At 39.3% G+C, this 10600-nt stretch overlaps 1 long non-coding RNA gene across 1 annotated transcript; it reads right to left on the reverse strand.

The window, feature by feature from the left end:
- Positions 1 to 4017: 4017 nt before the first annotated feature.
- On the reverse strand, positions 4018 to 10332 carry LOC109547643 (uncharacterized). Its single transcript, XR_004524276.2, has 3 exons — positions 10063 to 10332; positions 7015 to 7125; positions 4018 to 4263 (listed from the first exon to the last, which is right to left on the reverse strand). It is a non-coding gene; the product is annotated as an uncharacterized lncRNA (long non-coding RNA).
- Positions 10333 to 10600: the final 268 nt, after the last annotated feature.

Consider the following 10600-nt stretch of genomic DNA (forward strand, 5'->3'; position numbering starts at 1 on the left):
ACAAAACAAACACGGTTACCAAAGGGGAAAGGGGTGGGGGAAGGATAAGTTAGGAGTTTGGGTTTAACATATACACACTACTATATATGAAATAGATAACCAACAAGGACCTACTGTATCGCACAGGGAACTCTACTCCATATTCTGTAATAACTTATGTGGGAAAAGAATCTGAAAAAGAATGGATATATGTATATGTAAAACTGAACCGCTTTGCTGTACACCTGAAACTAATACAACATAGTAAATCAACTATACTCCAATATAAAATAAAAATTTTTATAAAGAATAAATGTATCTTAGAAAATATAATTAAAGGGAGAAGGGGGATTCCCTGATGGCACAGTGATTAAGAATCCGCCTGCCAATGCAGGGGACACGGGTTCGAGCCCTGGTCCGGAAAGATCCCACATGCTGCGGAGCAACTAAGCCCATGCGCCACAACTACCGAGTCTGCGCTCTAGAGCCCATGAGCCACAACTCCTGAGCCCGCGTGCCACAACTACTGAAGCCCACGCGCCTAAAGCCTGTGCTCTGCAACAAGAGAAGCCACCGCAATGAGAAGCCCGCGTATCACCACGAAGAGTAGCCCCCGCTCGCCACAACTCGAGAAAGCCTGCGCACAGCAACAAAGACCCAACACAGCCAATAAATAAATAAATAAATAAATTTTATTTTTTAATAAAAGAGAGAGAGAAGGGACCAAAGCATATTACAGGGAGCCAGTTGATTCGTTCAACACACAGTTACGGAGGACAAACTGGGCTAGCCATATGTCATCCTCTATAGGCTATTTGATTCTAATGACAGAATAGGAATAGGTGCTGGAGAACTGGAATTAAAAAGGACACCTGGCTTCTATCCAACCTGTATGCAAAATAGTGAGGCTCATAGAAGAGGAACTGGAGCTTAGTCTTAAACTGTTTCCCACTTGACACCCTAATAAATCCAGAGCCAGACTCACACAAAACTACAAAGCAAGAAACATTTCCCACCCGTCTTTTTGTCCCTCTTCAGCCTCCTGTCAGTCTCTTTGGGCGAGACAGGTCTTGAGTGAGGATTTAAGAGTGGGGATGATGAATAAGCCAAGAACTAAGGAGGTGGAAGAACATGGAAACTTCCAGCAGCAGGTCGTCTTTCTTCTATCCTGGATCTCGCCCCAAAATAAATGAGTGACCTTTAGCACTGGAGTCTATGCTGACCTTTATTTTATTTAGATATAGTGAAAAGCTAAAGCCATTTATGCAGCATTCCACACCCGAGGTAGCAAGGTGATAAGTCAAAGGGGAAGCCAATCACTGTCTGGGGTTATTGGTAGCCGTTCAGCACCAAATTTGATACTGAAGGACCACTGTGCTCTTCACGTCTTTTACTTTTGATGTTTCTAGTTCCAAAGTTTCTTCTTTTCCAAATCAAGAAATGACAGAGGTGTCACTGTTGCAAGAGAGTGGCTCCATCCCAGGGATTTGTATGAAAAAAATATTTTGACAAATTGCAAGCTAGCTGAAGAAAGTTGGGGCTTTTTAACTGCAACCAATATCGATGTTATTAAACTCAACTGCAAATGCCTTTGGCCTCAGAAATCTGAAAAAAAAATGCACCACATAAATGTAAAGTATTTATGACATAACAAGTTAATGTATGTTTTTTATATTCATTTTGGGGGAAGGGATTACAAGTGTCTCTGAATAACACTTTATCTTGAGGTTTTAAAAAAAGGCCCATTTAAGTTGACTACAAGCTAATATAAATCCTATATCTGAAATGCTTTCTAGCGCCCAGTACTAGAACAGTAACTAGCCCAAAGTAATACTTGGTAGGTAGTTGCTGAAATAATTAATTTATTGGCAACAATTTACAGAATTGATGTTTATTTTTTATATTTTAAAAAAGTGTTTGTAGGTTCTGTCTCTGGTAATGGAGGAATAATTGTGTCAGACTCTCTTACAGATAATGAGTTCAGGACAAAACATAAAAACAACTCTCTGAAGGAAACCATAAGCAGACAAACCAGGAAGAAGATGACGCTTGAAAGAAGGAACGGCACTGGCTGAGATTTGTGTTTATATGGGTTTCTTGCCTGAAGGTATTTCTTAGTCCACCAGTTGAGAATAGCTAGAACTCAAGGAGAAAGCTACAGTGAAATTGGTTTGAGGAACAGGGCAGTATTCAGAGCTTCTAGACTGAAAAGTGAAGGGGGACATCACAGAAAGAAGTGAACCCCAGAAGGGGGCACCCCAAAATATATATGTAAATTCTGCCAAGTCCTTGACTGATCCCTGAATTACGAATCTACGTGAGAGACCCTAAGGAGATTGGCAGAAAACAAACAGCTGAAAGGCTGAAAGAACTAAGCAGGGTATTCAGCTGTTGCCTACCATTGGAGATACAATTTGAATCCTGCCAAATTAATTACCTGCTAGAACAAAACTCAAGACTTTTCAGAGGAAGATAAAAGAATCTAGAGTCTCTAACACTGTATCATCCACAATGCCCAACATACAATCAAAAATTACAGGAATGAGAAGAGCAGGAAAATGTGATCCACAGTCAAGAGAAGAAATGGGACAACGTGGTCCATCAAGAGAAAGAACAGTCAATGTAAACCGACTCCAAGATGACCCAGATGTTGAATTATCAGACAAGGACTTCAAAGTAGCTGTTACAAATATGTTTAGATAAATGAAATACTTTCAGGTAAATGATAATTGAAAGGCTCTATCATCAGCAGGTCTTCTGTAAAAGAAATACTAAAGGAAGTTCTTTGGGGGAAAAAAAAAAGAGAAGTGATAGCAGCTGGAAACTCAAATCTAAGCAAAGTCTAGGCATAATGAATGACCAGTTGGGGAAAGACAATGATGAGCAAAGTCTAGGCATAATGAATGACCAGTTGGGGAAAGACAATGATGAGCAAGTTGGGGAAAGACAATGATGAGCAATTCTTATCAAGTGGGAATAAAGAGTATATAGGACTTTTTGTACTATTTTAACCTTCTATAAGCTTGAAATTCCTTTTTTAAGTTATAGAAAAAGTATTTGTCAGTCAATTTCTTAGTCAACCAGAATCTATTTTTTGTATCACACCAATCATTGGCAAAACTGAAAAACAGGCAGTGTGTCTGAAGGTGTCTTGGACAACATTATACTTCTTTCTTCTTTACTTGTTCACACAGTTTCCAATATCCTTCTGTCTATCAAAATCTATTCCAAGAAAGAATCTAAAACACACTTCCACGAAAGTATAAATGACTGTTAAAACAGGGTGTTTGTTCTGCATTTTAACAGAGAGAGCCTTCAGCTGGAAAGGAATGAAGTTTTCAGACATTACAGAGAAGTTTAATTTTTAGGCATAAGAGAGCCTTTACGTAAGCAATTATGTAAGCAATTAACTAAACTCCACCTATTCATTTGGCTACCACATCCAATTCTGCCCTTCTCCATCATCTTAGTTCAAACTCTAGCAATGAGAATGTCACCTCTTCCCCACCAAAATGATTAAATGCATTGGAATCCCTAAATAAAGAGAGTGATTCTACAGTTTTGTATCTGTTAAAACAGTCAGCTCTGTCTCATCCCAGTGAGGTAGGAAGAGATGTGAGCTTTTGGTTACCATTTTACAAATGAGGAAAAGAGAACAACGGGATTGACTCTTCCAGTCCTGAACTTCTGCAATACTGAGAAATGTAAAGATTAAATGGGAAGAAATGTCTCCAGGGGCAAACAGAGAGAGGTACGAAGGCAGGTATATAAAAAGGCAGTTTCTGACAAACATATAGCTTGCTGTCAAGTTTTTTCTTTATCCACTACAGTGGATACTTAAAAAATTCTAGGTGTTTAACAAATAATCACTTAATTAAATCATCCAAGAAGGCAGCCATGCCTACGGAATAAAGCTGTCTTAATAGTTTTCTAGTTTTTCCCAGTGCAAGAGAGTAATAGTGTTTCTACCATCCTTGCAGCCCTTGCTAGAAGTCCTGTATACTTTGTGACAGTGATTAAACTCCAACAACATATAGTAGTTTATTTTATTTTATTTTTTTAGTGCCTTACAATAACAAACATTTATTTTCTCACGGTTGAAGAATTTGAGAACAGGGTCTCTGGGTGGCTCAGGGTCTCTCGAGGTAGCAGTGAGTATGTCAGCCTTCAGGTGGGGTCACCTTCAGCCGAAGGCTGGAAGGGCTGCTTCCAAGGTGGCTCCCTCACATGCTGATGGCAGGAGACCTCACTTCTCCACCATGTGAGCTGTATCATGTTAATACCCTCCCAAAAGCAAAAAAAAAAAAAAAAGGATGGATTTATTTTCCTTAAAATATCCCAGAGCACAGTAAGTATACTATATATTTTTAAGGTGTTACAATTTTAAATATATATATAATTATTCTTCAGAAAACATTGGTAGTTAAATCTCATTTCATCATACCAATGAAAATGGTCGCATGGAAAGTCAAAAGAAGCAAACAATCCCAAAACATTAACCTCTTTTGTGTGTGTGGTTACACATTTGCCTTTCCAAATTCGTTTTGCTACACCAGTATTTTAATTGGTTTGTGATTTCTTAAACTCTTTCACCCCAATGGTAAAGGCCAGCAAATGCAAAGCTCTTTGAATTCCAAAGGGAACAAAGCTGGCCTGGGGCTGTGAAGGGATTGCAGGTAATCTACAGATGCGCCAGTTGCTTTCAGACAATCTTTAGTGGACCAATTCCATCTTTTGAAAGAGTAGTCAGGTGCAGGTTTTTACAAATTAATTTCTCTGTTGTTACATTCAGGTTTAGTAGATTACCACAGCATCACATTTTGAATTTACTTAAGTCACCATCTCCCACAATTTATAATTCTTAAGTAAAATCTAATGGATCTAGAGATTATCATACTAAGTGAAGTAAGTCAGGCTAAGACAAATATATGATGTCACTTATATGTGGAATATATGCTTTGTTTGTTTATTAAAAGGAAAAAAGACTCCAGCAAATCAAGTATGCTTCAAAAGAGTTACACGGTTTTTAACAACACTAGTCCTTAATTACTGTTGTGGAGAACTTCGAGCTGAATGTATTAACCATACACTTACTGTTCTGCTAGCTGACAGCTTTGACTGATGCTTAACGTTTGCTTTTTCAAGCTATTTGAGGGTACATTTAGCTTGAAACAGTTCTGAATAGAGGGAAGCCACTTCATGGTCCAAACAACCCATTTCCTTTTGAACTCTATTATAACTTGTGATTTTTGGCCAATCAGAAGGATCTAGTTCATCTTTCTCCTAAGAATTTTTTTTTTTTTTTTTTGCGGTACGCGGGCCTGTCACTGTTGTGGCCTCTCCCATTGCGGAGCACAGGCTCCCGACGCGCAGGCTCAGTGGCCATGGCTCACGGTCCTAGCCACTCTGTGGCATGTGGGATCTTCCCGGATCGGGGCACGAACCCGTGTCCCCTGCATCGGCAGGCGGACTCTCAACCACTGCGCCACCAGGAAAGCCCTTTCTCCTAAGAATTTAAAATATAATTTGATTTTGATTTAGTTTGTATCAAGCCACATTTAATACAATCAAAGACAATTCTTCATTTCTGTATGTTTCAGGACAATTTTGAAAGCACCAACAGAGATACAAAATGAACTAGGTAATGGTTTAGTTAATAGAACACAGGATTTGAAACCTGAGTTCCAGCCTATTTCTGTCTGTGTGGTATGTATTTGAATTTGAGCGTAGCTCACTAACTTCACCAGGCCTCAATTTGTTCACCTGTTAAATGGACATAAGACTGCCTTTAGCCCAGGGATGTTCACATCCTAAATGATATACTACCTGATCCCCTGGGAAGGCAATGGAATGATCCTTGGCGATGTTAAATATTTTTTTACTGTGTAATCAATGTCTATATTTAAGAGCTTGAAAGAGCAGAATCAGACAAGGATGGAGTCCCTAAAGCCTCCTGTGGCCACTACAGCGTGTATTCATCAGCTTTCTCTGCAGTCCCAGGAAAAGCAGCCAGCTCATGAAAATGTATAAAGTCCAGGAATCAAGCATCAAACAAAACTGCCACGTGTGAACACGCAGCTAGGTATCTCATGACATCTAAAACCCTTTGGTCTCTGTTTCATCCTTCAAGTAATGAAAATATCTTCATTTTTTCCAGATGGAAATATGGGCACAGAGAAATCAGGGGAGAGGCCCAATGTTAAAAACCAGGGCTTCCCTGGTGGCGCAGTGGTTGAGAGTCCGCCTGCTGATGCAGGGGACATGGGATCGTGCCCCTGTCCAGGAAGATCCCACATGCCGCGGAGCGTCTAGGCCCGTGAGCCATGGCCGCTGAGCCTGCGTGTCGGGGGCTTGTGCTCCGCAACGGGAGAGGCCAGAACAGTGAGAGGCCCGCGTACCGCAAAAAAAAAAAAAACCAAAAAAACCCCCCAGAATTATGTTGTCTCTTGAGATCCTTGTCACTCTGTGCTTCTTATGATTCTCATAGAAACAGAATGGTTTGGAGGTTCAAGCATTGTTTCCAGTAGAAAATAATGCAGATGTTACTGCTGGGGAATAAATTAGCACACCTAATTTATCAACCTTATTCAACTCCGTTGGAGATCAAAGAAAAGTCAAGCAAATTGCAGCAAGTTTTCCTTACAGTATTTTTAGAGTATCATTCCCAAATACTCAAATATAGAGGATTCTTTCCTTTTCTTTGTATTCATTTGATTACCCCATAGTTTGTAAATCACACGTCTGTTTTGTACACTTTGTACCAGACAAGTCCGGGCATGCAAAGCTTGTAGCCAGTTCACAAAAGCCACTTAACATATTTGTTTGTCATTTAAGTTATGACTTTGAAAACAAAAGAAGACAAGGGCTTTCACAGTGACAGGCAGGTTTACATAAGCTGCTGCACAAACTGAATTCAAAATAACTCTAGTTCATATTGAAAAAGTTATTCTTTCATTGCCACTCTGTCATAACACTCTTTGATATTTTTTACAATATCCACAGTAATTAATAAGTATGACACAAAGCTTTCCCTACCTCTTCTCCTGTGTATCCTTTTTGTAAGTCACAGAAACTGCAGCCACCAAGGTTTTCTACTGACGACTGGATGAAGTCTTGCTTTTCCTCCAAAGCACTTGTCCTGACATGCTGTAAATCAGGAAAACAACCAAGAGACATAGACTTAGGGGCACATATAGGATGTGGGGTTGGTTCATTTGCTTCTTTCTAGTATCTCTTTCTGCTACAGTTTCAGTTCAGTTACTCAAGAATATGCAAGTTAAAAAAAGAAGAAGACTCCTACAGTGCAGGTACCACCAGTGACCCAGTGAACACAAAGTCAGTAGGTGTGTGTGGCGGATGTGCATCCGAGGGGCTAGCAGCGAGAGCTGTGGCCCGAGTAAGACCTGATTTCCATCCCAGCTCTTTTTCTACTGGTTTCGCTCTGTGTCCTTACCTATAACATGGGGATAATAACTCCCACCTCAAAGAACTATTTTCAGGGTTAAATGAAATTCCCAATGTTAACTGCTCAGCATCGAGTCCGACAATATGTGTTCCGTAAGAATTGTTGTATGCTCGCTTTGAGCCAGCCTATTTATTTTATGCTAAAAATAAAGTAAAGCGTTGCTAGGATGAATCAAGAAAAAAGACCATTCTCAGGAGTGAAATATTTGTATGATATAATTTTTAAAATAATGGAGTTTCTTACTTTCAGTAACATACAGTAACAGAACATGCATAGATTATGGCAAACCTGTTTAATGAACAAATAAGAACCACTTAGAATTATCATAGCAGGGTATCATGGAAAGGGGGTTAGATCTGCTTGATTTCAATTCTACCTTTATTCCTTGAGCAAATTTCTTTATCTTTGATCTTTAGCTTCATTGTTTGTTAAATAAACCCCTGGAAGGGGTGTAGTGAGGATAAGATATTAAAACAAAATATATGTCTGTCCTTCGGTCTAAGATAATATATTAAAGCTATATACATATCTATCCATCTATCTATCTGCCTACCTATCTAGAGAGGGAGAGAGACCACACAATAAACTATATAGAGTAGTGATTATTCCAATATTATGATAAATTTTTTTACTGCAAGTAAGATTTTTAAATTAAGTGCTGAAAATTAATATGATATATGTAAACATTCTCTTTGCAAAATTATTTGCATAATTGCTTACCTAATCCTTTTGTCATTTGTATAATTAAAACTTAACCTGAAGGGAGTTGTGACTGTGATGGGCACATGGGGTGGGGAGAGCGAGTTTCTATTTCTTGACCTGAGTGGTAATAACAAGAGTGTATCTGCCTTATCATTACTAATTAAGCTATACATTTGTTTAGTGTGGGTTTTGGTGTCTGTGTTGTATTACACAATAACATTTTTTTTAAATAAAAAATTCACTCAGTACAGTAGCCAAGACATGTAAGCAACCTAAGTGTCCATCAACAGAGGAATAAAGAAGATATATATATGTATATGTGTATATATATATTTTTTCATTCCCCCCAATGGAATATTACTCAGCCATAAAAAGAATGAAAAAATGCCATTTTTAGCAACATCAGTGGACCTAGAGATGATCATACTAAGAGAAGTATAAAGACAAGTGACAGAGAAAGACAAGTATCATATGATATCACTTATTTGTGGAATCTAAAAAGATGATCCAAATGAATGTATTTACAAAACAGAAACAGACTCAAAGACATAGAAAACAATCTTATGTCACCAAAGGGGGCGGGGGGGAGAGCTAAATTAGGAGTTGGGGATTAACATATACACACTACTATATATAAAATAGATAGACAACAAGGACTGACTGTATAGCACAGGGAACTAAATTCAATACCTTGTAATAACCTATAATGGAAGAGAATATACACATATACATATATATCACTTTGCTGTACACCTGAAACTAACAAAACATTGTAAATGGGGCTTCCCTAGTGATGCAGTGATTAAGAATCTGTCTGCCAGTGCAGGGGGACACGGGTTCAATCCCTGGTCCGGGAAGATCCCACATGCCACGGAGCAACTAAGCCCATGTGCCACAGCTACTGAGCCTGTGCTCTAGAGCCCGTGAGCCACAGCTACTGAAGCCCGTGTGCCTAAAGCCTGTGCTCCGCAACAAGGAGTAACAGCCACTACAATGAGATACCGCGCACCGCAACAAAGAGTAGCCCCCACTCGCCGCGACTACAGAAAGCCCGCGCAGCAACGAAGACCCAATGCAGCCAAAAATGAATAAACTAAAATAAATACATTTATAAAAAAACAAAAACCAAGAAACATTGTAAATCAACTATATTTCAATTTAAAAAAATTTTTTTAATTCACTCAGCCTGGGAAATCCCTGGCGGTCCAATGGTTAAGACTCTGCGCTTTCACTTCTGAGGGTGCGGGTTCAACCCTCGTTGGGGAACTAAGACCCCACAAGCCACAAGTCGTGGCCAAAAAAAAAAAAATCACTCAACCTAGTTACTGTATGAACTACTACAAACGTGAACTCATAGAAGACTGATTCAGGTTTAATTATGTTTTAAAAACATATAAAATAGAATTAACACACAAATAAATGAGTGATATTGATTCCTACCTTTTTACTGGGTCCTTCCACCAACACACCAAATTGCTATCTGAGTTTTCCACTTTCATGTGAAAAATTTTGGATGCAATAAGCGTGGTGTGCCCAACTAAAGACCAAAAAGTGTAACCAGTTAAAAAGAGATCAGTGGAAGACAAGTTGAATGTGAGTTCACTTTTGTATGGCTATTAAAAGAATAAAAAGATGCCTTACCACTCTCTCACTTCGGGTGGATAGGGACGATGGGAGAGAGATGCAAGAGGGAGGAGATATGGGGATATATGTATACGTATAGCTGATTCACTTTGTTATACGGCAGAAACTAACCATTGTAAAGCAATTATACTCCAATAAAGATATTCAAATAAAATAGATGTCTTAGCCATAATATTGAGTAAGTTACTATTACCTCTAATAAAAATGTGAAAGTTGCAATTATTCTGTTACTAAGTAGAAAACATGTGACTAGGTATCTTTGAGATACTTACTGGAGCTTTCTCGAAGTAAAGGGATAGAGAGGTACCTTATGACCAAAGCTTCATGAGGGATCAGAAGCAGAAAACCTGGCAAAAAATAAGGAAAACCTGATCTCCCTCCCTTGGCCCCTTGGACTTTCGCTCTCTTCTCCCTGCAGACAACCTCCCCTCCTTGAAGAGCAGCACACATGCCCCGAAGGGCTGCCCCTCTTCGAGATCTCTCGGGGCCAGCATCTGATGCTGTCTTTTACTCGCTCTGTCTGAGTTCCAGTTCCAAGTAACTGTGGACAAAAGAGACCATGGGAGCGGAAGGTTCTCTGCTAATGCATTGTAGGGGCGAGAGGAAATGACTTACTGGAATTCCACATAGATAACGACACGGCCACTACCATGAGTCATTTATTCATTCCACCAACATGGAACTACCATGAGTCAGAATGCACTGGGGATTCAGAGATGAACAACACTCAGTCCTTACCCTTGAGGAGGTCAGACTTCAGAAAGCAAAACAGAACATCACAAGAAATTCCTTAAAGCAGATAAAATAAAG

This window comes from Tursiops truncatus, chromosome 21, assembly GCF_011762595.2.
Source record: "Tursiops truncatus isolate mTurTru1 chromosome 21, mTurTru1.mat.Y, whole genome shotgun sequence".
NCBI lineage: Eukaryota > Metazoa > Chordata > Mammalia > Artiodactyla > Delphinidae > Tursiops > Tursiops truncatus.